This window comes from Lithobates pipiens, unplaced genomic scaffold, assembly GCF_037356315.1.
Source record: "Lithobates pipiens isolate NorthernLeopardFrog02 unplaced genomic scaffold, aLitPip1_a1.2 Scaffold_19, whole genome shotgun sequence".
Lineage (NCBI taxonomy): Eukaryota > Metazoa > Chordata > Amphibia > Anura > Ranidae > Lithobates > Lithobates pipiens.
In genome coordinates this window covers 180548221-180568995 of record NW_027507764.1, presented here as the reverse complement: position 1 = coordinate 180568995, position 20775 = coordinate 180548221, and the positions used below count along the sequence as shown (strand labels likewise).

Sequence of the window (20775 nt, the reverse complement as noted above, 5' to 3'; positions counted from 1 at the left end):
ACAGGCAAGCACGGATGTGGAAACATTACGCTTTGAGACTGTTTCTCTGCTAAAGGTATAGGCCAACTTTGCTGCATTGAAGGGCCAATGGACTGGGCCATTTATTGTAAAATCTTGCATAAGAACCTTCTTCCCTCTTCTTCCCTTCTTCAGCCAGAATATTGAAGATGGGTCGTGGATGGGTCTTCCAGCATGATAATGACCCAAAACATACCGCCAAGGCAACAAAGAAGTGGCTCAAGAAGAAGGACATTAAGGTCTTAAAGTGGCATAGCCAGTCTCCAGACCTTAATTCTATAGAAAATTTATGGAGGGAGCTGAAACTTTGAGTTGCCAAGCGAAAGGCAAGAAACCTTAGGCCTCATGCACACTGGATGTTTTTGGACATTTTTACAGCTGCTGTTTCTGATGTTTTTTTCTACAGTCAATAAACTCTCCAGCATGTTATCCTATGTGTCCATGCAAACATAGGCTGTTATCAACTGTTTTTGGCTGTAAAAAAAAAAACTCCAAAACGAGTGGATTTTGAGAGTTTTTCAGCTGTAAAACCGCTCTAACGTCAAACGACACTAAGAAAACGCTGATAAACACTCAAAAACGTGGCTCACCAGCGTTTTTCTACGTTTTTAATCCCATTGATTATGCATAACCGTCTGTTTACATTGACAGATCCCCATTCTGGTTTTATGTGGAGCGATCGCAGGTGGCCAGCGGACATCGCGGCTGTCGGCTACATGCATTGGCTCTGGTGGCACGCACCCTAGAGTTCTTAAAGCGGACAACGTACAATGACGGTGATTCGCCCAGAAGAGCCAACCTGCTGCAGTACAACTGTGGCGGCTGGTCTTCAAGCAGTTAAGGATTTAGAGAAGATCTGTAAAGATCAAACCTATTAACCAACTACAGGAAACATTTTACCTCTGTGCTTGCCAAGAAGGGTTTCTCCACCAATTACTAAGTTATGTTGTGCTTGGGGTTCAAATACTTATTTTAGTATCAATGTTTTTTATTGAGTATCAAAAGCGTACACAAGAATAGAACAATTTGAAAGACAGTTTCTAAAGGGTGCCATTACACATTGTATAGTACAAATACAAGTTAAAGCTGTTGTTACAGGCACAAAACAAGACAAAATAACTGGAGGCAAAACCATAAAGTAACATGTATAATTCGAATACACATACTCTAACATCCGATCCTGGTTATTCAGACAAAATTACGCTTACAAATGAAAGCCAGAAAACAGATTAAAAAAAAACAAAGCATAAGAGCAAGGATTGCAATATAGTACCTTTCACGCACACTTATATAGATTCATTTATTCTGAGCAGATCTACACCAATCTAACCATGGCTGCCATAAAACTCGTTTGGTCGCTAAAGTACCCTGTGAAGCAGCAAACATTAGTTCATAATTTATATGTAGGTCCACCATTCTTAACCACTTACAGACCACACCATTTTTTGCGATTCGGCACTGCGTCGCTTTAACTAACAATTGTGCGGTCGTGCGACGTGGCTCCCAAACAAAATTGACGTCCTTTTTTTCCCACAAATAGAGCTTTCTTTTGGTGGTATTTGATCACCCCTGCGGTTTTTATTTTTTGCGCTATAAACAAAAATAGAGCGACAATTTTGAAAAAAACGCATTCTTTTTTACTTTTTGTTATAATAAATATCCCCCAAAAATATATAAAAAAACTTTTTGTTCCCTCAGTTTAGGCCGATACGTATTCTTCTACATAATTTTGGTAAAAAAAATCGCAATAAGCGATTATTGATTGGTTTGCACAAAAGTTATAGCCTTTACAAAATAGGGATAGTTTTATAGCATTTTTATTAATAATTTTTTATTATTTTTTTTTTACTAGTAATGGCGACGATCAGCGATTTTTATTGTGACTGCGACATTGTGGGGGACCCATCGGACATTTTTGACACATTTTTGGGACCATTGTCATTTATACGGTAATCACTGCTATATAAATGCAGTGATTCCTGTGTAAATGACACTGGCAGTGAAAGGGTTAACCAGTGGGTGGCAGTGTAGGGGTTAAGTGTTCCTAGGGGTGTGTTACTAACTGTGGGGGGGTTGGGCTTTCATTTAGTGAACACTGATCTCTGCTCCAATCACATGGAGCAGAGATCAGCGTCACTAGTTGCTAGGCAGAATGGAGAAATGCTATTTACACGGCATTTCCTCCATTCAGCCGTCCCGTGAGACGATCGCGGGTATGCCCGCAGCGATCGAGTCCGCGGGTCCCGCGACCGGACTCACGGGGGTCCCGACCAGCAGGAAGGATAAATAGCCGCTGGTGGTCGTCATTTGTTTCTAAGTCTGCAACTCCAGTATAGTTCAGCATCCAAACAAAAAAGAGAAGAGAAAGAAAAGAAAAGTAAAACATAACTACAGGTCGTAAACCTTGCATTAGCATTCCCATTAAAGTAGAGCGTCAACCAATGAGAACTGTGTGCAGCTTAGGCTGAAAACTTTACTGGGGGAAAGTTCGGCCTGAGGTTCCCTAAGAACAGTGACAGAGGGACCCCACAACAAGGTAAGTACATCTGGCCATTATTAGTTGTGCGACTTGGCGTTCCGCGCTGTAACAGTTTTCCAATCATGCTCAATCTGCTTCAGAGCACTAGACATAGCCTCTCCTATTTCCTGCTCCGAGATTATGCCCCACTCCCTTAGCAATGCTATGCCTTTGTCCAAAGAAGTGATTATGTATGTACGGTTGTCCTTGGTCACAGACAGTTTTGTGGGGTATCCCCATCTGTAAACCATTTTATGGCAAGGCTTTGGTGATAGTATTCAGGTTTCTCCTTTTCTGGAGTGTGTGTTGTGAGAGATCTGTGAAAAACTGCAAATGTTGATATTGTGGCGGGATGTATTATTTTTGTCGCATAGCTGCCATAAGGTCCTCTTTCACATGGAAAAAGTGCAACCGGAGTAATACATCCCTCGGGACCTGTTCAGATAGATGCGTTGGCTTGGGGAGACGATGAACCCTATCAATCGTCGTGTCAAGGTCAGTTAGAGCCGGGAGGATTTGCTTAAATATGGCCACCATATGTGCATTAAGGTCGGACTGTAGGACAGTTTCCCCCTAACTTTGATATTGTTCCATCGTGATCTGTCTTCCAAGTCCACCAGTTTCTCTTTGAGCCACTCCACCTCCCCTTCTTTTTCCTTATTGGCGTCTACCAGGTCATTTATAGTCCCAGCATATTCCCCCATCTTTGTTTTAATATGATCCACTCTGTCGCCTATGGCATTGAGATCCTTATTAAAACTGTGCATACATGAAGCCAAATCCGACTAAATGGTCCTGCGTAGTGATAGCAACATATCTTTCAACACTGTATCTAGAACAGGTTGATTCTGAGTGGGCAACGATTCAATGGGTTCTGGCAGCTCCCGGGTGTCATCCCCTGAGTCAGTAGCTGGGCTGCCCGCCGTACTCAATCCACCGCCATCCAGCCTAGGTTTCGATTTGGCTGGGCTGCTGGTGGATGGGGAGGAGGGGTAGGAGAGGTGGCTGGTTGTGGAGGTTGTATTTTTCCTCATTTTACCTGATTCAGCGCCCCTCATGTGCGGTGAGACTCTCTGCGGTGAGTAGGCCCGGGCGCCATCTTGTGACTCTCTGTCCGGTATCCTGGAGTAGATGTCCGTCAGCCTCTGTGGCTTCTCTGCTCCACGCCGTTTACCGAGCATACCTCCGGAAGGTGTGGTGGCTTTCCGCTGCTGATCGCTGCTAGCGGTTGGCTCGGATGTAGCTGCTTTTGGCCGCTACAGTCCCCTGTCTCTGGAGCTCCGGGATAATGCGTCCATCCGGAACTCGCGTCAGGCCACGCCCCCCTCAAATACTTATTTTACTCACAGAATTGCAACTTTTTTTTTGTGTTTCTATATATTTGGGATGTGGTGTCTAGTTTGATGTTTCACCACTCATTTATTGAGAATTGAAACTCAATTTAAAACATTTGTATCATGTGTTTTTTTCTGGATTTTTGGTTGATATTTTGTCTCTATCATTTAAAATACACCTATGATAAAAATGATAGGCGTTTCATTTCTTTGTAAGTGTGCAAATTTACAAAAATCTGCAGGGGATTAAATAATTATTTTCCCCACTGTAAATATACAGTATATAAAAACAAGGTTAGAAAGGAACTTCCAGTGGCCCTGCCTTTTCCTATTATATAAAATGGTTAATGGGTAGGGGTCCCCCTGAAACAGCACTGGTAATATAATGTATCATTTAAGTTGACTTTTGTCAAGCTCTCGTTTCTCTATTTATAGTTTAGCTTTTGATGCAATTGCACTGAATGACCACATTCCAAGAAAAGTATAATGTCATTACTTTTTCCAATAAACTACATGAAGAATAGATGAATAATTGAATTGCAGGTTATATCTGTAGCTGACCTCCATTGATATATTCCAGTTCAACATTCAGGTTAGGGCTGCAAAATATCCTTCAGTGAAAGTATGTATCATCTACAACCTCAGCAGAATTGTCTTCTTTTTTTTTTTTTTCTACTTCTTTCAGCAAGAGTGTTAAAGCTCTGTCTACGCTGATTAATATGTCCTTCAGCAAGATGATCAAGCTAGACTACTGTACAAGTTGATAATGACACCAAGTCACTTGACACATGAAGCATGTCATCTGATAAATTCAGCTTAGAGGATGGAAAATGGGTTTTATGTAGTGAGCTATCATTACATTTAACCACCTGCAGCTTGAAAGTACAACATCACTAAATGACTACCAGATAGTTCTATAAAATACTAGATCTATTCATCCATGCAGCTTTGATCTATAGTTATTCAATAAGACATGCTTATTTGGTAAGATAATGCAATGAATAAGGGTGATAAGGCTAAGGAGAGTAGTCAATAATATTTCATTTTAGGGGTTAATAATAAGAAAATATGACTGTAGATTAATGCACTGTGCAAGCAGAGTTGCCTTTTACATTGGCTTACTGGCCAACAAGGTTGAATGCAATTAACCTTAATAGATTCCTCCATCCAAGCTATATACTGTATCACATATGGATGAATTTGCAGTGCCAGCCCTTGTATTCTGACAGCCAGCACAACTGGCTTTCAGAATACCCAGACAATTACTACATCTGATTGTATGCAGCGGCTGTTCAAACCAACAGTTGTCACCCCGACTCAATATACCTTCAGTCGAAGAATGTCGGGTGAAAGGGTGCTCACAGGGTAACCTAGGAAAAAAAAATTGACTGGTTTATTAGGAAATACACAAAATTTGCTCAGTGCATGGCCAGCTTTTCATTTTCTGCCCCCCCATCCCAGGTTAAAGGAACTGTCTTGTGGCATCCACTTTGAACCCCAGATAATGGGATAGCCACACTAATGCCCTGTACACACGGTCGGATTTTCTGATGGAATCTAAAATTTTCCGACAACAAAATCCTATCGTTTAAATTCTGATCGTGTGTAGACAATTCCGACAAACACAAAGTGCTACCCATGCTCAGAATAAATTGCGAGACGAAAGCTATTGGCTACTGGCCTCTTTATAGTCCCGTCGTACGTGGTTTATGTCACCTCGTTCTGAACGATTGGATTTTCTGAAAACTTTTTGTGACCGTGTGTATGCAAGACAAGTTTGGGCCAAAATCCGACCATGTGTATAGGGCATAATAGGATTAAATATCAAATAGTTTAAACCTAGAACCAACTAAAAAGAGTAAAGCAAATGCTCACACTTCTGTCCTAGCACTTTGATTTTAAATGATAGACGTAAAGTTTAGAAACTCTAAATAACACAGCACAGTGGGGGAGATTTACTAAAACTGGAGCACTTTGAATCCGGGGCAGGTAGCCAATTATCATCTAACTTCAACTTGTACGAATAAGCTTCGACAATAAAACCTGGAAGCTGATTGGTTTCTGTACAGCACTGCACCAGATTTTGCACTTTCCAGTTTTAGTAAATCTCCCCCACTGTATCTTTACTACCTTCATCTTTTTATCCTGGAAGAATTTTTGCTGCGTGTTACTGTGTCTATGTATTGCTCTCTGCAAGCTTCTGCTTTTATGCAACTGTAACTCAAAAGATTGGAAAATCTCTGCAAATAAACTTCTTGGTTTGGGCACAAATATATTTCTCTTATAATGCTGCAAAGGATATCATTTGCTATTTATGTATGTAGGTATGATTTTTTTTTTTTAATACATGGGGGCTATTTACTAAAGGAAACTCCACTTAGCACCGCAAGTGCACTTGGAAGTGCAATCGCTGTAGATTCGAGGGGGACATGCAAGGAAAATAACAAAAACAACATTTTAGCTTGCACATGATTGGATGATAAAATCAGCAGAGCTTCCACTCATTTCAGATCTACCCCTTTAGCAGCGTACACACGGGCGGACTGTATGGCCAACTTAGTCCGTCAGACAATCCGATGGACAGTCCGTCCTACTTTCGAATGAACGGACTTGACCACACACGGACGAACAACAGTCCGTCGAAAGCTTGCGCGATGACGTGTACAGCACGTACGACGGGACTAGAAATAGGAAGTCCAATACACAGCAATGCAACCTTTCGCCGTGTAAATCCTTTCTGAGCATGCGCCATACTTAGTCCGTCGAACTAGCCTACTCACGAGCGGATTGTCCGCTGAAACCAAAGTTGGACGGACAATATTACGGAAATTCCGAAATACTTAGTCCGCCAGACTGCACGCTGAAAAAGTCCGCTGAAGCCCACACACGAGCGGACTGTCCGCTGAAATGTGTTTCGACGGACTAAATTGGCCAGACAGTCCGCCCGTGTGTACGCGGCTTTAGATTTACAGCGACTGCACTTTCAAGTGCACTTTGAGTGCAAAGTGGATTTGCCTTTCGTAAATAACCTCCATAGTCTCTAATAGGGCTTCAGCTATCTTTAGAGATGCAATCTGATTGTCTTATAATACTTCTAACAGGTGGATCGCCTTACATATGTAGCAAGGTCTCCGGCCTCCTTCAGTCTAATGAGAACCCCAGGGCCAGAGATGGCTGACATCCTTCTGTATATGGTGGGTTGTGAGGCATAGTGGGTGCAAGGTGGATAAAGTTATTTGGTGCCAGACACTTCTTAGATGCAAAAGAGATGTTTATTTCTCTTGAAAACTTTTATGGTGGAAAGAGGGTTAGGGCCAGGACACCCTTAAGTAGTTGCAAGTTCAAAGAGCAGATTCCGGGACTTAACTAGGAGGACAGTTGTACAGAGAAAGGCATCCAGCAAGACGCCACATCTGCACATGTAGGAATGCTGTCTCCTATGGCGAAGTCTTTAACAGTTCCTAACACAAAGCGTAACAGTTCTTTCACCTCCACTACAACTTCTCCTTGTAGTTCTTCAGCCCACTGAGCTCCCAGTCTCTCACTAGACCCTCTGATTCACTGCCACTGAATCCCTTGAGCACCTCCAATCTTCACGGTGGTATCTTCCCCAATCATCACCCCCACCTCTCTGCTGGCTTGGCACTCAGATACTTCCAAAACTTCATCCAACTGGCCTGCTCGGTCCCTGGCTTGGTAAACAAGGCTGCTCTGCAAGCATCAGCTCCGCTGGCTGGGTCCCTGACTTCACCTCCTTAAGTTCCCTGATTCTCCACTGTGCCCGTTCACTGAGAATACTGCTAAAGTACTTGCTTCAGTTACTCATTGTGGAAATAAGATGGATGATGGTCCCTTAGTGTCCACAGCTTCCCCTCTACCTCTGACCACAACAGGTTCTCCAGCTGGCAGAACCATCACTTCTGGTTGAACTGCAAGCCACAAGCCCAACCTGCACTGCTCTCTAACTTCTGGATAGGCCCTCAAGCAGCCTAGCAGCCAGATGCCCCCGGGATAGGCCCAATCCCTGGCTCAGCAGCCCGGGGCAACACAACACACGTCCACCCAGACAGCCATCCAGGTGGCATAGAATATAGATAGCCTGACCCCCCTCCCCCCCAAACATATAGGAGCTCCCAGCAGGCCATGGGATTCAAATAAACCCTTGCCCATTGGCTGAGATAGAGATACCCACATACCCATAACTTGACCTTACGTTTCCCTTCTCACATCTAGCACCACCAAGTACCCAGACACCTAGTGGTAGTAGAGACAAGTGCAACCAGGCCAAACTTAGGGAGGAATCAATAGACCTCTAACAATCAACCAGGGTAACTACGTAGGGCAAGTAAATTTGTGAGGAGCATCCCTGCCTAAACTCCAGGGTGCTACACACACATTGGGGTTGATTTACTAAAAGTTGAGAGTGCAAAATATGGTGCAGCTGTGCATGGTAGTCAATCAGCTTCTAACTTCATCTTTTTCTTGAGTGAATCTCCCTAATGAAGGCACAGACAACAATAAAAACAGATAAGCTTCCTAATTCCTCTCCAGTCTATCCAAAAGCTAAAAAAAAAAGTTTTACCTTTAGTTATACTTTAAGCTTTGACAAAAAAAGAAACCTGAAAGCTGACTGGTTTCTATGCAGAGCTGCACCAGATTGTTCCTCTCCAATTTTAGTCAAATCAGCCCCATAATGTATATCCTACAAGTCTGTTTGCCAAGCAGGCAACTCCACTGAAACTTGTATATTGGCCATTAGCCAAAAAATGCAGCCAACCACCAAGCCTTTTCCCCTGAGATGTTGGTTAAAACTGAAAGGAAGCTCATAGATTTCCTAAGCCTCAAATGATCCTACTGATTTTGACATAATCTGATGATGGCCAATATCACAATATGGGAGTTTTTTTTAAGGGGAATATTAAAGGGCTGACATTGTTATCCCTTCTTTTATACTTGGTATGTTACTGACACACAACAAACATATCCTAACAAATTAGCTTTAAATGCTTTTGTCAGATGACCCACCATATTGTGAAAGAAGAATAAAGATGAGAGCTTGGAGCATGAACCTCGATAACAATGGCAGCTCCAAAGTTTGTCTCTTGAAAGTCATAGATCTATCATTCCTGTCCTGACAGGTTCATTTTTTTTATCAAAGTGTCTATACAAATTCATGTTTTAAGGAAATAAGGATAATCATGCAAGTCAAATCGTTTGCTATTTTTGACAGTTGTCTACTGCCGGTGGCTGGTATTTCATGCCGTGGTTAGTTTGTGGGTGTTTTCTATCTCCTTTGGAAAATATACCCCATTTATCTATTTCATGAAATCATTTTGGATATCCTGTTAATAGCTAAATTAAATTTCCATTAGGTTTTGGATGAATTTTATAAATACATTTATACTAGTAATCCCTGTACACAAATCATAATTAATAAGATCTGCAGGGTAATCTCAGAAGTAAGGTGTCATGAAATATTACTTACCTGTCTTTAGACAATAACATGATATACTTCCTACAGCAGTCAATTGTAACATAATCACACTGGTTAGTAATTCTGCCCTGCTGCTTATAATGATGTGTTTCTCGGCTTACGCAGAAAAAAATTGTTACCATGTACTGCATTTCAGTCATACTATAATTGTACTTGTCACCTTGTCACTCACAATATGACTAGATCTTCCAATATGCCTGTGCAGCCTGGGTTAGCCAAAGGGCTTGCAATCCTATGAGAAGAGAAAAAGCAGGAAGAGATTAGCGTTATTATTTATCACACTATAGTGCTAGCAATGCCTATTTTTTAGTTTAAAATGTTCCTAAACCCAGGACCCTGTATTCACTATATCTATTCTCACACAGTACATAGAACATGGAAATTCAATTATTTCAGTAAATATAAACTGCTAAAAAAAAAATTTCCTCATCAGCAGTTAGAGCAGCCTTGTGACTTCTATCAGTGTCTGTTTAAGACTTGTGGGAGGAGTTTTCATTCTCCTTTGACTGTCCTATGAGGCTGCAGGACCCCTGACCCTTTGTCTGGACAGTGCTGATTGGCCCTGATCACATGAACCCTCCCAAGAAAAAAAACTCTCTAGCAATACACACTAAATTGAGCTGGTGCAGAATGACTCCAAAGGTGCTGTTCCATCAGGAATTGTTTTGAGGACCGTAAAATAATATGAAAATTGAAGACAGGACCAAACAGCCTTTTTACACAATGTAAAGGGTTAACCCCTTAGATTCCACACTGAATATAACAAGCATGTGTTACTGCATATACACCCTGATTTTACTGTTGTGGGTTTAGTAACACTTAGTAACTATTTTCCTACTGGGCACTCCCCCTTCCTGCCCAGGGCAATTTTTAGCTTTCAGCCCTGTCACACTTTGAATGACAATTGCGCGGTCATGCAACCCTACACCCAAACTAAATTTTATCATTTTTTTGAGACATATAGAGATTTCTTTTGTTGGCATTTAATCACCACACAGACAGAAAATGTCGTTTCTGTTATAAAATTTTATAAATAAGCAATTATTCTCCTTTACTGATGTGCACTGATGAGTCTGCAATGATGGACACTGATGGGCTGCACTGATGGGCACTAATGAGACAGCACTGAAGGGCACTGATGAGGAGACACTAATGTGCAGCACTGATGGGCACTGATAGGTGGCACTTATGGGCACTTATGGGCACTGATAGGCGGCATGGATAGACGGCACTGGTGGCCACTGATTGGTGCTAATGGTCAGCACTGATAAGCGGGCACTGACTGGCATCACTGATGAGCTCTGACTGGCATCACTGCTGGGCACTGTTGGGGCTGCACTGATAATCAGGGCACTAATGATCAATGCCCTGATTATCTATGCGGATCTCCCCTGTGAGGAAAAGCCACTGATTGGCTCTCCTTTCCTCACACACTGTCAGTGTGAGGCGAGGAGAGCCGATAACAGAACACAGCTGATCATAGGGGTAAAGGGCCTCGTCATCAGCTCTTTACCGAAATCGGTGTTGCGCCCTGTCCATGAGATGGAGCACACCACCAATCATATGATGTCATCCCAGAACGAGAGAGCCGCCGTGAACCCATCAATTCACAATACAGTGGATGGGAGGTGGTTAAATCACAACCAATTTTCTATTACAGCATTTATGCTCTCCATTTGGCAACAGTAACAGTAACCCTTGTCAATAAATCATATCTCATGATTCTTACTGCTTAAACATACTGTTCTACTACTATTTGTTGGGCAATTATTAAGCTGCCCATACATTGATCAAAATTTGGGCGGTTCAGCAGGGACGGCCACATTTCTCTTAGTGTGTGGCTATCTGCCGTTTTATTGACTTCTGTGGAAGGGAAATGCCGAAAAATGTGTGCCCATCTGTATCTGTTGTCGAGTGTATTCTGACAGTTGGTGGGTTCCACTCACAGAACAAAATCACCCAGTGGTAGGGAAGGACGGGGAGATTTCCATTCCCATTCCCTTACCCACATTGTTTGTGCGGATGTAGCAATTGTTTTTTCTCATCCGGTCCATTGGCTAAATGAAAAAAAAATGTCTATGGCCAGGTTTAGGTAAATAATAGAACGTAACTCTGCCTGCAAGCACTAGGAATGTTTTATTGTTTGTCTTCATATATAGTAACAGTTTCATAGTTTATCAGTAGGAATAAACACATATGTGATGGTAGGCGTTACATGACAAACTGATGTACACACTTCTGCATTCTTTGATACAAAGCATGAGAGAAGATATTACCTTCATGCTATAACATATGGCTCTGCAGATTAGTCTGGGTCTGTACAAACAAAATCACATTGAACAAGAGATGATGATTATGTGGTTTAATGACATCGCACAGTGCTTCTAACAGATGTGCAATGATCACATAGCAAAACAAAAAACCTCCATCTAGGCTGTTACTGTTTAATAATTATTATAATTTAGGCCATTGCATGAAAGGAACATCAGAGCTGTACAATCGGAAAACCACATTCTTGTTTTTTGATTCAAGGGAAGAAGTCTCTTCCTGTAAGTGGTTTTTATTTACTTTTATTTTTGTTCAAGGAAACTGTTTTCCTGTAAGACCCCTTTCACACTGGGGCGTTTTGCAGGCGCTATAGCGTTAAAAATAGCGCCTGCAAACCACCCTAAAACAGCTGCTCCATTCACTCCAGTGTAAAAGCCTGAGGGCTGTCACACTGGACCATTGCGCTGGCAGGGCATCAGAAAAAGTCCTGCCAGCAGCTTCTTTGGAGCGGTGAAGGAGCAGTGAATTTGCCTTTCCTCCAGCACTCCTTCACATCGAAATCAATGGGGCAGTGCTGTCATGCTGCCGCCAAAACGCTGCTGTGGCGGCGTATTGCGTGCGGATTTAACCCCTTTTAAAACCACCCAACGGCCAAATAGCTCCACTAAAATGACAGTAAAGCGGTGCTTAACTGCTGAGGCCCAGAGTGGCATAACGTGAAAGGGGTTTAAGTGGGTTTTTTTTTTGTCTTAGTCCGTAGAGTTCAATATTGGGTTAGCCCACCCTTTACAGCTATAGCAGCTTCAACTCATTTGGGAAGTCTGTCCACAAGGTTTAGGAGTATTTGTGAGGTCAGACACTAATGTGAACGAAAATGTCTCGCAGTCTCTGCTCTAATTAATCTGAAAGGTGTTCTATCGGGTTGAGGTCAGTGCAAGCCATTCAAGCTCTTCCACCCCAAACTCACTCATTCATGTCTTTATGGACCTTAATTAATGCACTGGTCCAAATCATTTGGTGGAGGGGGGATTATGGTGTGGGGTTGTTTTTCAGGGGTTGGGCTGGGTCGTTTAGTTCCAGCAAAGGGAAATCTTAAGGAGTTACCATACCAAGACATTTTGGACAATTTCATGCTCCCATCTTTGTGGGAACAGTTTGGGGATGTCCCCTTCCCGTTCTAACATGACTACACACCAGTGCACAAAGCAAGGTCCATAAACACATGGATGGGCGAGTTTGGGGAGGAGGAACTTGACTGGTTTTCAGAGTCCTGACTTTCACCTGATAGAACACCTTTGGGATGAATTAAAGCGAAGACTGCGAGCCATGCCTCATCATTGCCTGACCTCATCATTGCCTGACCTCACGAATGCGCTTCTGGAAGAATGGTCAAACATGCCCATAGACACACTCCTGGTAAAACATTCCCATAGACACACTCCTAACATTCCCATAGACACACGCCTAACCTTGTGGACAGCCTTACCAGAAGAGTTGAAGCTGTTATAGCTGCAAAGGGTGGCCCAACTCAATATTGAACCCTACAGGCTAACACTGGGCTGCTATTAAAGCGGGAGTCCACCGTTTAAAAAAAAAAAAAGCCAGCAGCTACAAATACTGCAGCTGCTGACTTTTAAAATAATGACACTTACCCGCCCAGCGCGCCCGCGATGTCGGCACCCAAAGCCGATCTCTCAATCGTCTCTCAGGTGCTGCCGCCGCCATCTTGGGTATGGGAATCAGGAAGTGGAGCCTTGCGGCTTCATTTCCCGGTTCCCTACTGCGCATGCGCGAGTCGCGCTGCGCAATAAGGATGGTCCCCGCTGTCTCTGGGATCCTTGTGTTTCCCAGCAGGCAGCGGGGGACCTTCGGGAAAGGGGCGTAGATTCTGCGGAAAGGGGCGTACCTTCTGCAGAATCTACGCCGGAAGTGGGTGCAGATACCTGTACTGTACAGGTACCTGCACCCCCTCCCCCCTTAAAGGTGCCAATTTTTTGCGCCGGAGGGGGGGGAGGGTTCCAATGAGCGGAAGCTCCACTTTAGGGTGGACCTCCGCTTTAAAGTTCATGTGCGTGTAAAGGCGGGCATCCCAATACTCTGTCTAACCGTCCCTTATTACCAGAAATGAAAGCGAGGGTCAATCCAAAATTTTGAGCTATTAAATGAAATGAGCTTTGGACAACTACTTGTGGGATCCTGGGTCACTCCAGAAAAATGATTAATTTAGTTTGGTTCAGCAATAGAAAAGTGGGTCTCTGGGAGAGATAAGTGTAGAAGTGTTGACAACTTAAAGTGTTGGAAATGACCCCCCTATAAAACAATCCCTTCCATTTAAAATAGAAATGAAAGGCAAAACATTTGTTTATAGATATAAAGAAAAAATATAAATACCCTTTTCCACTACTTTATAAGTGATCACATTCCCTCTATTCTCAGCTGCATAAGACTTGGGGGGGGGGGGGGGCAAAGAAACAGCACGCTGTACTTTCCAAAGAATGGCTGTGCAGCGGGGTGGGGGGGGGGGGGGGAGGTGTTAGGACAGGTCTGATCATTGGAGGGGAACACAGATAGATATAGAACTGACTACAGTGTGCTCTCCTGCTTAGTGTAATCAGTTTTTAATAGGAAAAAGCAAGAGGACTAGCAGGAATACATACACATAAAGGAAGCAAGACAAATAGAACAAGGTACTTTATCATACAAGTACATGGTACAGCAGGCACAGATCAGGAATATGACCTGTTGGGGTAACAAATGTTTTAAGGTATAACTGAATGCAAAACTTTTTAGTTTTGGATAGATATGGAGGGATTAGAACACTTGTCAATTTTTATTGCTGTCTGTGCCCCCATTAAGGAGATTCATCCTCTCTATTTGTACTGTTTACCAAACGTGAAAGTAAAAGAAACCCCCAAATGTTGGGTTGTCCCCAGAAAAGTAATAGAGGGGAAATCTTCCAATGGGGACACTAGTTCCAATGACATGGGGGTTCCCAAGGGATTACCTTAATTTGCAGGGATTTCCTCCCGCTTCCTGTTTGGCTATGGGACAAGAAGTGAAGGGAAATCTGCACAATGGGATGCAGATGGCCAAAAAAAATAAAAAATCTGACAGGTTATAACCCTCCCTTGCTCTATCCAAAATTTTAAAAAAGCCTATAGTTCTGCTTTTATGTTCTGAGATCCAATGACTAAATCTCATATAAATCTTAACAAGCTAGTTTAATCTGTTGATTCCACTAAAATAATATCTGTAGATAGGCAGTGATTGCAAAGAGGCTGCAGGAGATCAATAGTTTTGACATGCAACAAAGGATAAAGAAAAAAATATTCCAGTTTTTATGATACACAGTGAATTCGTTTACTTCAGCCCTAAGACCAGGTTCACATTAGTGCGACAAACGCTCCGACATTAGGAGCTCATGTCACATGAAATGTGAAAATCAATGTTTCCCTATGGGAGCCGTCTTAACTGGTCCGACTTTGAAAATGCTCTCTGCACTACTTTAGTCTGATTTTGATCCTACTTCAGCCCATTGAATTTCACTGAAGTCGGATCAACGTCGGATCGCCGTCTTGCCTGATCCGACTTTGGCATGCGACTTGTGCTCTGATGATCTTGAGGGGGAAATCCACGCCAAATCTTAAATAAAAAAAACTGCATGGTTCCCCCTCCAGGAGCTTACCAAAAACGGCATGGTTCCCCCTCCAGGAGCTTACCAGGCCCTTCTGTCTGATATGGATTTTAAGGGGAACCCCCTATGCTGAAAACAGCGTGGGGGTCCCACGCAAAATCCATACTAGACCCTTATCCGAGCACGCAGTCTGGCCGGTCAGGAAAGGGGATGGGGACGAGCGAGCCCCAAAGCACCCACCCCCCATGTTGAGGGCATGCAGACTGATACGATTCAGGAGGGGGGGGCTCGCTTGTCCCCACCCCCTTTCTTGATCAGCCAGATAAGGGTCTGGTGTGGATTTTAGGGAGGCACCCACACCTTTTTTTGGCGTAGGGGGTTCCTCTTAAAATCCATACCAGACCGAAGGACCTGGTATGCCCCTGGAGGGGGAAACCCATGCCGTTTTTTTATTTAAAATTTGGCGTGGAGTTCCCCCTCAAGATTCATACCAAACACAGTGTCTGGTATTGATGAGGATCGAAGTGGGATCCCCATTCATTGAAGTCGGACACGTCTCTGACTTTAAGTCGCGGGGCAAAGTTGGATCCAAAGTAGGACGAGTGTTGTGTCGCACCAGTGTGAACCCAGCCTAAAGCTGAACTCGCAAACAGCTGTTCACATTGTTAACTGTTTTGCCAACTGTAAGATTTACACCCATAATACAAATGCATCCGTATGAGTATAGGTATATCATGAAAAGAAACAGGACTGGAATTAACTTATACAGTATAAAGAAAGTATTTTACACGTAGGAACTGTAAATAGCGACATCTAAAAACCAGAGGTATGAACACCACATATTCCTCCCATAGTACAAAAGATCCTATTGAGATATGGAAAAATGCAGACAACAACAATGTAAAGATTTATATCGCAAAACAGTACTATGCATTTTAATTACATCACATAATCCTTGGTTCACACAGGAGGCCTTCTGATTCTTTGAATATGTCTAGACAGTTGGTTTCTTTGTCTTCAGTTGCGTTGTCAACATTAAGATTAGGAAAATTTCCTATGAAGCTTCTAAAAAGTCCTGCCTAACAGCATGACTGGCATAAGGTCCTTAGTGACTTGTCAATCTAAAGCCTAGTACACACGATCGGATTTTCCGACAGGAAATGTGTGATGTCAGGCTGTTGGCGGAAAATCCCACCGTTTGTATGCTCCATTGGACAATTGTTGTCAGATTTTACATGGAAAAATGTTGGATTGCAGGCTTTAAAACTTTCTATTGACAAATGTCTGTTGTCGGATTTTCTGAGCGTGTGTACACAAGTCCGTCGGACAGTACAAACGCGCATGCTCAGAAGCAAGGACAAGCCAGAAGCGGTTGGTCTTGTAAACTAGCATACGTAATGAAGAATTAATATTCGTGACTTGGAAAATTATGAAATCTCGAAATGCAGCGCACATTCTCTTATTTTTTAATGGGATAATAATGAAGCTGCTTTGCTGGTTATGCTGATAGAGTTATTGCAAATGCATTTTTAAAGCCTTTTTTTTCTCATGATATCAAGAATAATATTATTATGCTTCTTTTTTTTGGGGGGGGGGGCAAGTTACCACAACAACATTGCCCCATAGTTTTTAAGATCAAAGATACAACTATGTTGGTGTCCCTTGTCAATTTTACATTGTATTTTTTTAAATGTAACTGCCTACTCCAAAACTGTCATTTGAAGTAAAACACATAGCAAAGTACCGTATATACTCGAGTATAGGCCGACCCGAATATAAGCCGAGGCCCCCAATTTACCCCCAAAAAAACTGGCAAACTTATTGACTCGTGTATAAGCCGAGGGTGAGACATGCCTGTCCATCCCTGTGTGTGTGTCCGTCCATCCCTGTGTGTCCGTCCATCCCTGTGTGTCCGTCCATCCCTGTGTGTCCGTCCATCCATCCCTGTGTGTGTGTGTGTCCATCCATCCATCCATCCCTGTGTGTGTGTGTGTCCATCCATCCATCCATCCATCCCTGTGTGTGTGTGTCTCCATCCATCCATCCATCCCTGTGTGTGTGTGTCTCCATCCATCCATCCATCCCTGTGTGTGTGTGTCTCCATCCATCCATCCATGTGTGTGTGTGTGTGTGTGTGTGTGTGTGTGTATGTGTGTGTGTGTGTGTGTGTGTGTGTGTGTGTGTGTGTGTGTGTGTGTGTGTGTGTGTGTGTGTGTCCAGCCTACCTGTGTCCCGAGCCTTTGTCCCGAGCCTCCGTCCCGTGCCTTGCCTCCTTGCCTCCGTCCCGTGCCGTGCCTTGCCGCCGTGCCTTGCCTCCGTCCCGTGTCGTGCCTTGCCTTGCCTCCGTCCCGTCCCGTCCCGTGCCGTGCCTTGCCTTGCCTCCGTCCCGTGCCCTCTTCGTCGGCGCCTCGGCGGCCATTGTAAAATTCAAAAGCCTCCGCCTTCGCCTGTGATAGGCGGAACACTGAATTTCCCAGCAGCCTGTGTTCCGCCTATCACGGACATCGTATCATCCTCGTCCGTAGTACGAGGATGATACGATGTCCGTGATAGGCGGAACACAGGCTGCTGGGAAATTCAGTGTTCCGCCTATCACAGGCGAAGGCGGAGCCGGAGGCGCGGCTTTTGAATGATAGAATGGCCGCTGTCTGTCTGCTCGACACGCTGATCGAGCGGGCAGACAGCGATGACTCGAGTATAAGCCGAGGGGGGCACTTTCAGCCTCAAAAAAGAGGCTGAAAATCTCGGCTTATACTCGAGTATATACGGTATTATTCTACACAATTTTTTTATTGTGCATTAAAAAAAGGAAACAAATAAAATTAGACATGCTATCTGCTAATAGAACGTAACCAAAAAGTGCATTCTATGCATCCAAAAATATAGAAATATAACAAATCAAATCATTATTATTCAACCTAAAAATAAAATAAAAGCCACATGCTTGTGTTCTGCTTCTTAATATAGGGGGTCAACATGGTTAAGAGTCGGTAAAAGCAGGGGTCCGTCATCCGGAGATAATTCCGAAAAAACATCTGGATTATTCTCCTGGAGCTCCAGCAGCAAAGGCATATCACAAAATTGGTCACGATTAATAAAGCAACCAATTTTTGGTCCAATAACTCCTCTTCCTCCCATTCCTGGGCTGGACTTGGGTCAAAGCATTAACTCCAAGGCCAATAATAAATAACACTTTATCTCCTCCCATTCCGCAACATGCCTGGTTGACAAATAGCCATTCAGAAACGAACTGAAAAGCACAAAATGAAAAGGGCAAAATGAAAAACACGAATCAACACTCGCCAAACTTCTCCTAACATGAAATTAGCAGAAGGAGCCTAAAGGGTGGCACTGAAGCTAAAAAAACGCGTAGTACGTCATTACGTTTGTGTTTGTTGGCCGACAATTCCTTGCCGTTTGTATGCAAGGTAAAATCCAGGCACACTCCTTTTGGACAAAAGTCCAAAGTTTTGTCTGCGGAAAATCCAATCGTGTCTACGAGGCTTAAGAGGACTGGAAAATTTGGATTGCCCTTGTTTCAGTAAGTCAGGTTTCTTTCAGGCTGAAAGTTTACTTCTCTTGCTCCATGTTTCTGATCAGTATATGCCGTACTTTTATATTGTTAACTGATGATATCAGAGGCACTGGCCTGTGTGGAAGTTGTATGTCTACAACATACAGTTTTGTATACATTTGTCTGCCATAGTAATTCAGCTGGTGATGCTTGTGTGGATATGTAAGAACTCTGTAGTAAAAACTTTCCAAGGTTTCTCTTTAACCACTTCCCGCCTGGCCTATAGCAGATTGATGGCCGGTGTTCTGTCGGATAGTGCCCGCTATCGAGACGTGCCCGGGATGTACTGCGCATACGCCGTATGGAACAGCACAACAGCTGATTTTATGATCAGCTGTTGTGATGGGGAGACGGTGCCTGTGCACAATAGCCAACTGAAGAAATTTTTCTGTCAGATTGTGCCTCTCGCTGGTGAGGCGTGTTCATATCGGTGAGGGGCGGATTAGTACAAGATGGGGTGGATATTGAAATGAAGGCCAGTGCTGCAAAACACATTTTTCAGATAGAAAAATCCGCCCCACAAGCATCAAGGAAGAATAGCAGAAAAATATGTGTTTTGCAGCACTGCCCATCATTGAATAATTTACCCCCATCATGTACTAATGCGCCCCTCACCGACATGAACACGCCTCCCCAGCGTGAGCCACAATCCGACAGAAAATGTTCTTCCATTGGTTATTGTGCGCAGGCGCCATCTCGCCAACACAACTAATCGTAAACTCAGCTGTTGTGCTGTTCCATACGGCTCATGCACAGTTCATCCCGGGCACTTCTCAATAGCGGGCACTTCTTGATAAAACACCAGAAAGTGGTTCTGTTATCCTGACTGGATGTCATATGACGTCCAGCAGGATAACATGCTGGCACGCACCCGTGGTGGTGCAGTGCGGCGAGTGCGGTGTGTCAGTCTGACATGCTACATCTCCGATCGTGGAAAGAAGCCTCTTACAGAGGCTTCTTACCACGTGATCAGCTGTGACCAATCACAGCTGATTGTCGTGTGAACCAGGAAGTGCCGATAAACGTCATTCCTCGGTTTGCGTTGATAGGGAGAGCCGATCAGCAGCTCTCCCTGTCAGAGGGAGGGTCTGTGCTGATAATCAGCACATTTATTATCAGCATAGCCCCATAGGATGTGCAACCACAGCTGCCAAAAAAGGTGCCCATCAGCTGCTAGTCAGTGCCCCATCAGAAACAGCTGTAGGTGCCCATCACAGTGCCAATCAGTGCCCATATCAGTGCCAATTAGGAGCTTAAATAGTAGTGACATATTAGCTGGGGGGGTGGGTATATAGACCCCTACAATGACCATCTCATTTCTGGCACACGGTGCATGTAGCATAACATATCGCCCTTCAGCGTCCAGGTGAAGATTCAGGAGAGTGAATTGTAGGGATTTGTGAATCGGTATGCCAACATCCCTTGCATAGGAGGCGTATACCGAGTGATAGGAGGGACCTATCCAGGGCTTATTAAGAGCCAACCCTTTGCTGGCCATCAAATGAGTTTCCTGAAGTATACAAATATGAAATTGAATACTAGTGTGCGTTTAATTTTAGAGTTTAAACCCCTGACATTCCAGGAGATTATAGTAATGGGGGACATTTAACATGTATGAGAGTCATTTGTGTACTCTGAATCTCCACATGTGGCACATTAGGCGCGATGACCAGAGAACATAATAGATGGACGATAACCCTATAGGGCTAGGGCCTGGTAAGGCGGGAATGTTTCAGCGGTAGTAAGCATGTAGTAAAAGTGTGTACCATAAAAAAAAAAAAATGAACCTGTAAAAGTAACAGACATAATGTAACATATAACCAACACAACCCATCCCCCAAATTTCCATGCGCCTTAATCCCAAAACCAAACATGGCTACTGCCAATTGGGGTCATGTGCTACCACAGTCTATCTGGAGGAAAGCGTCTGCCGAT

The 20775-nt window shown here is 43.6% G+C and overlaps 1 protein-coding gene across 2 annotated transcripts in view; it reads left to right on the top strand.

Moving 5' to 3' along the window:
• TMEM108 (transmembrane protein 108) overlaps window positions 1-20775 on the top strand; it is a 269761-nt gene that overhangs the window by 99635 nt on the left and 149351 nt on the right. The window lies entirely within an intron of this gene.